Consider the following 5,245-nt stretch of genomic DNA (forward strand, 5'->3'; position numbering starts at 1 on the left):
TTTTTTTTATAGTAATTATTACAAACACACAGGAGGATATACATTTCTTTGACCTAGAAATTCCATTTCTGTGTGTTTGTTTTAAGGAAATAAACACGTGCACAAATTTACCTACAAGGATGTTTGCCCCACAGTTGTTTAAGTAGCAAGAAACGTAAAAAATTTTAATACCCAATAAATAAGAATCACTTAAGTTTTAGTGTAGTTCATATTATACAGTAATATGCCCCTTTTAAATCATGCCATAGAAGGATAAATAAGGACACAGCAAAATAGTCATATTAGCTGAAAAAATACCAAGTTATTAAATAATGTGATATGTTTGAATCTGTTTTGGTTTAGAAAATATGCATAGAGAAAAATTGGGAGGATAAATACTGAAACGTTATGGCAGTATGTTATGTTTGTTCATACAATGAGCCTGTTGTGGTCAGAATTTTACAAGTAAATGTCATAAAACCAAAACAAAAAAAAAGATTTAGAAAATGTTAGCTGTGTATTTCATAGATGTTTAAATACATAGCATCTAATAGTCATTATATAGAAAGGGCTGTAATACTAGTTTTCATGTATTTATCTTAAAGAAAAGGCATTAAGTATATTGACGATTTTATATAAAATTTTTGTGGCTGAACACAAGATACTCAGCAGTGAAGCTTGTTAAGCCAAAGTAGACTAACTTTTGTTTTTCAGACATAACATTTTTTTTTTTTTTTTTATTTGTGAGAGAGAGAATGAGAGACAGAGAGCATGAGAGGGGAAGGGTCAGAGGGAGAAGCAGACCCCCCGCTGAGCAGGGAGCCCGATGCGGGACTCGATCTCGGGACTCCAGGATCATGACCTGAGCCGAAGGCAGTCGCTTAACCAACTGAGCCACCCAGGCGCCCTAGACATAACATTTTTAAAGTTGTTACACACATTAGATCTGTATTTTCTTTCTTTAATAGGATTGAAGTGTTGTCTTTGTGTTTTCTCATCATCATTGTTATTGCAGATGCTTCTGTCAGACTTTTCCCATCACCATATTGAAATGGCATGTACTCTACTAGAAACATGTGGAAGGTTTCTTTTCAGATCACCAGAATCACACCTGAGGACCAGTGTACTTTTGGTAAGGGCTTGAGGATCCTAGCAAGAGCTTGAGGTTCTTGATTTACTTCAGGGGTTAGAAATATTGACCAGTGCCTATGATCTTGCTCTGCTATATAAATAGAAGCATTTCTGCCTAAACTAGAACCTCCCATATTTATGTGCTGTGGCCATTCCAGGAGAGTTGTAGGAATTTTTCTCACTTGGCTTCCAGTGAGTTCACTGTATTGTAAAGGAGGATTAAATTCAACCCCAAATACCTTTTGATAAATGATGCAAATGAGCAAGTACTGTTAATACTGTTATGTTAGAGCCGTTTTTTACGGATGTTCTAGAATGTTCAAAGAAGCCATTGTTAAAGTGTCTTAGGCATATAAATTACAAGCTTAAAAATAGAAAATTTAATTTAAAAATTAAAAACGGTAAGCTTGAAAAATTAACTTGGGGTAGAAGCTCTTTCTTAAGCTACTTAGGATGCTGAAATGGCCATCAAGTTTATTAAGCAATTAAGTTATTATGCTTATTGATAATATCCATGCATTCCCTTGCAGCCTTGGGAGGGTGGGAAGTATGGTGGCAGAGTGAATATTGGTGTTAGTGTTAAAGAGAGCTCAGATTTAGGAATCCCTGGGCATATACTGTCATTACATCAGTGTTACTGTTACAGAAGTCTTGATTGTATCATTTTCTTTAGATAACTTATTTTTTTTTAGAATCCAGTTGTGAGCCTGAATATTCTCTGCCAATAATATTTAATATGAAGAAACATGAGAATTTATTTCTAATAAAAGTATTAATGTGGAGGCTGTCAAATGGAATTGATTTCCAAATTCTCTCTAGGCTTATATCACACTAACAAAAGTTATTCCAAGTTCAAATTTTTATCGTAACAAGGAAAAAGCTCTTCTTGCTCTTTGGCTCAGGCTCTTAAGGTTAAATGAGACCATGTGTATAAAAATGTGATAGAGCTAGCTTTTAATGTCTTGTATTTATTTACAATATTTGGATCCTCTCTTTTTGCTAGGGAAAACATTTACTAGTCATGGTGGTATGGATGAATATTGGATTGGCTCAGTAGATCGTTTCCCCTCTTATAGCAAAAGCAGCTAGCTTTTATCACTGGTTGACTAGATCCGTTTTGAATCACCGCCTCTTGAGTTGATGCTCAGGGGCTGTGGACAAGTTATAAACTTTGGCTGCTTTTAGTTTTCTTGCTTGTAGAGCTGTGTCAGAGCCTAAGGTCTAACACCAAGCAGTCATGGACTGATTTGTTCTAAAAACATGGTTTTGGTATAATAGTGTGCTAGTATATTCTTAGGAATACCTAATGATTGGGTTTTTTTTTTCTTCCTCCTTTTCTGGTTCTTTATCCTGAAATTCTGTCACTGAGAATAGAAATTTGGTTAGGGATAAACATTAGAATAAAAGTATTTTGACTTAGACGTTTTTATTTTAGGAGCAAATGATGAGAAAGAAACAAGCAATGCACCTCGATGCAAGATATGTTACAATGGTGGAGAATGCATATTACTACTGCAACCCACCTCCAGCTGAAAAAACAGTGAAAAAGAAACGTCCTCCTCTCCAGGAATATGTCCGGAAACTTTTGTACAAGGATCTCTCCAAGGTTACCACTGAGAAGGTAAATCTCATTGAAGTCATAAAGTAATAGTCAATTCAAGATTTGTAGTAGTGCTAAGATGATATAATATTCAACCAAACTAATTCTTATTCATCCGAATGATTATAGTATTAAGAGCAGTGTGGGGCGCCTGGGTGGCTCAGTCGTTAAGCGTCTGCCTTCGACTCAGGTCATGATCCCAGGGTCCTGGGATCGAGCCCCGCATCGGGCTCCCCGCTCCACGGGAAGCCTGCTTCTCCCTCTCCCACTCCTCCTGCTTGTGTTCCCTCTCTCGCTGTGTCTCTTTCTGTCAAATTAATAAAATCTTTAAAAAAAAAAAAAAAAAGCAGTGCACTTGGCTTCTAGCCTGTGCACTAAATTGTTTCAGTCAAGAACATATTTCAGTTTCTCCAGATCAGTTTGTTTATAGATTGCTTCAGTGTTTGACAAAGTATGGATAAGAAATGTAAGCAGCTTGCATTATAGGAGAAATTGAAGCAGAGCTGTTAAAGTTTCAGCAGTGAAGTTTAGGAGAGTTAAGATTAGATTACAAGTTGAATTGTGATTGCTTCTATACAAGTCATCCTAAAATGGAAGTCATATGATAATACATAATATATAGGACTTATGTTTACCTTTTATGATTCTTACTCTGAAGTGGTAACTCTTGTAATTTTAATTTTGGTGCTGTTTATATTTGAAATTACTACTTTGTCTCTGATGTTCTATAATGAATTTGACTTTAAATATTCTGCTTCAGTACTGGGGATCCTAACCTTGAGTGGGCTTTAGGAGGTCCGTGGCCCTCTGAAATTTCATAATTTTGGTCAATTTCCAGAAAAGGTTAAGAAGTGCTGACCTGTTTTCTTAATTATTGCAGTTACCTTGTTAGAAACTTCACTTTTTAAGTAGGAAATGTTGAACAGAACATTTCATGGTTAACTCTGCAAGTTGAAACAACACAGTGTAGAACTTTTTTCTTTTTAGGAAAAAAAATAAAACAAATTACCTGCTGGATAGAGAAAACCTGTGGGGAGGAGAAAAGGTGTGCAGTAATACATGCATTATACATGGGTGATAAAGAATGATCATGGGACTTTGGAAATTGGACTCAGCTTTCAGAGAGTCAGAGAAATAGTTGTTTCCAACAAGCAGTTTGAAAGCAGTTTTAGAATTAGCTAAAAGTTTAAAAAATATAGGTTGCTGTGTGGTTAAGACATTAACATTTCCACTAAAGCTTATTTGAGAACATAGTAAGTGCTTGAAAGATGGGTGGTGGCTAGGGTACCTGGATGGCTCAGTTGGTTTAAGCGTCTGCCTTCGGCTCAGGTCATGATTCCAGGGTCTTGGGACCGAGTGCCACATTATGGTCCCCGCTCAGCGGGAAGTCTTCTTCTCCTTCTCCCTCTGCCCCTCCCTGCTGCGCCTTCTCTCTTTCTCTCTCTCTCAAATAAATAAAATCTTAAAAAAAAAAAAAAAAAAAGATGGATGGTGGCTATAGAGATGAAAAGAGTGCTTTGAGATCTGCCAATAGTATCCTTTTTTTTTTCTTCCAGAATAAAAATGGAAGGAACATGGTTATAGGTAGAACTCTGCCCACCATTTCATTACCAGTAGAGTTTTTGAAACAGTTAATGGCTAACTTTTATGCGGTACTTATAATGAACCAGTCAGTTTCCTATGTACCTCACATATTTTAACTTGTCTAATCCTTAACAACAAACTGTGGAGTAAGTGCTGTTACTATCCCCCCTTTACACATGAGGAAACAAGATGCTGTGTAATACTAGTCTTGATGTCCATCTTAAGTTATCTTTTAACCCACTGATCTTGGGTTTACTTATTTACTAGAAATTTTTTTTTTAAGTTTTTTTTTATTTGAGAGAGAGAGAATGAGAGACAGAGAGCATGAGAGGCAGGAGGGTCAGAGGGAGAAGCAGACTCCCTGCTGAGCAGGGAGCCTGATGCGGGACTCGATCCCAGGACTCCAGGATCATGACCTAAGCCGAAGGCAGTTGCTTAACCAACTGAGCCACCCAGGCGCCCTAGAAATTTTTGATTTATAAACAATATCTGAGATTATTTACGTTAGTGATATGCAAAAGAAAATATTTTTGGTAAACCTTGGGTATATGTTTTTAGTGATTGGATTTTTTTTATCAGTTGCAAAAATAGTTTTTATTTTTATTTTATTTTTACTTTTTTATTGTTATGTTTATCACCATACATTACATCATTAGTTTTTGATGTAGTGTTCCATGATTCATTGTTTGTGCATAACACCCAGTGCTCCATGCAGAATGTGCCCTCTTTAATACCCATCACCAGGCTAACCCATCCCCCCCACCCCCCTCCCCTCTAGAACCCTCAGTTTGTTTTTCAGAGTCCATTGTCTCTCATGGTTCGTCTCCCCCTCCGATTTCCCCCCCTTCATTCTTCCCCTCCTACTATCTTCTTTTTTTATTTTTTAATTTTTTTTATTTTTAAAAGATTTTATTTATTTATTTGAGAGAGAGAGAATGAGAGAGAGAGCAT

The 5,245-nt window shown here is 36.5% G+C and overlaps 1 long non-coding RNA gene across 1 annotated transcript; it reads left to right on the plus strand.

Moving 5' to 3' along the window:
- Nucleotides 1-894: 894 nt before the first annotated feature.
- On the plus strand, nucleotides 895-4,576 carry LOC145718335 (uncharacterized). Its single transcript, XR_014141729.1, has 2 exons — nucleotides 895-1,111; nucleotides 2,546-4,576. It is a non-coding gene; the product is annotated as an uncharacterized LOC145718335 (long non-coding RNA).
- Nucleotides 4,577-5,245: the final 669 nt, after the last annotated feature.

Source organism: Leptonychotes weddellii, unplaced genomic scaffold (genome assembly GCF_054177405.1).
Source record: "Leptonychotes weddellii isolate Sample4059 unplaced genomic scaffold, ASM5417740v2 HiC_scaffold_14273, whole genome shotgun sequence".
Lineage (NCBI taxonomy): Eukaryota > Metazoa > Chordata > Mammalia > Carnivora > Phocidae > Leptonychotes > Leptonychotes weddellii.